Genomic DNA, 845 nt, shown 5'->3' with positions numbered 1-845 from the left:
TTTTTTTAAAGTACATGTGTATCAAGTGTTCGAAGAACATAATATATCTGAATCTATATGCACGTTTATAATTTGTTCTCTCTTGCTTCGATTACATCTCGCTCATCTTCTCTCAACAAAAAATCGTTAAAGCATTATTTAAATTATTTAAATTAATATATTTCCATCTCTTCGAAACTATATTGGAATGGATCGACATTAATTCTTCATACAATCAACGATCAATAATTTCATTGTTAAAATACATGATATGTGTACATAATTTTAACGCGACAATAACAATTTGTCGATTATCATTCGATCCGATCGTCAAAGTTTAATACGTTTACACGAGAATTACGAGAAGTTACATTTTCAAGAGATTTAATAAATACATCACGGACAGATCGTGTACGATAGTCGTATTAATTAACGCATTTTCTTCGCGGAAATTATTAGAGATAATCAAATGTGAGATTAGAATTTGGAACGTGCGAGAAATTTAAACTCTGCTCTTATCCAATACCGTATTCAAGGAACAATTACGATACATCCCACCGCGTCCTTGATTTATGCTGAAAGAATTATCTCGGGGGTAATAAGAGGTTGGCACGGTGTGAATCGTCGGCGCGTACCATCCGTAATCCATCGCCGTGCTTCTGTAACAAGGATGGGGTAGGGGAGTTTCGTCCTGTCGATATCCCTTGAACACTCCTGCAAAAACGATCTTTTATCGGATAAAGATTTCGTCCTCTATCCCTATGATAGATGATATCCTTCTCCCTTGTCTATTTTACATTTTTTTTTTTCTATAATATTTGCTAATATTTTACACGAATCATTGTTGACTTGTGTACGACAGTACC

General features: G+C 34.3%; 1 protein-coding gene across 1 annotated transcript in view; it reads right to left on the bottom strand.

Moving 5' to 3' along the window:
• Nucleotides 1–555: 555 nt before the first annotated feature.
• LOC102680899 (leucine-rich repeat-containing protein 15-like) overlaps nt 556–845 on the bottom strand; it is a 2,009-nt gene continuing 1,719 nt past the window's right edge. Inside the window, exon 2 of the mRNA XM_006616367.2 lies at nt 556–693. The gene's annotated coding sequence lies outside the window, so the exon portion shown is untranslated. The remainder of the gene's footprint in view (nt 694–845) is intronic.

Source organism: Apis dorsata, unplaced genomic scaffold, assembly GCF_000469605.1.
Source record: "Apis dorsata unplaced genomic scaffold, Apis dorsata 1.3 scaffold_262, whole genome shotgun sequence".
Taxonomy (NCBI): domain Eukaryota; kingdom Metazoa; phylum Arthropoda; class Insecta; order Hymenoptera; family Apidae; genus Apis; species Apis dorsata.
This window is presented reverse-complemented; position numbering and strand designations above follow the sequence as displayed.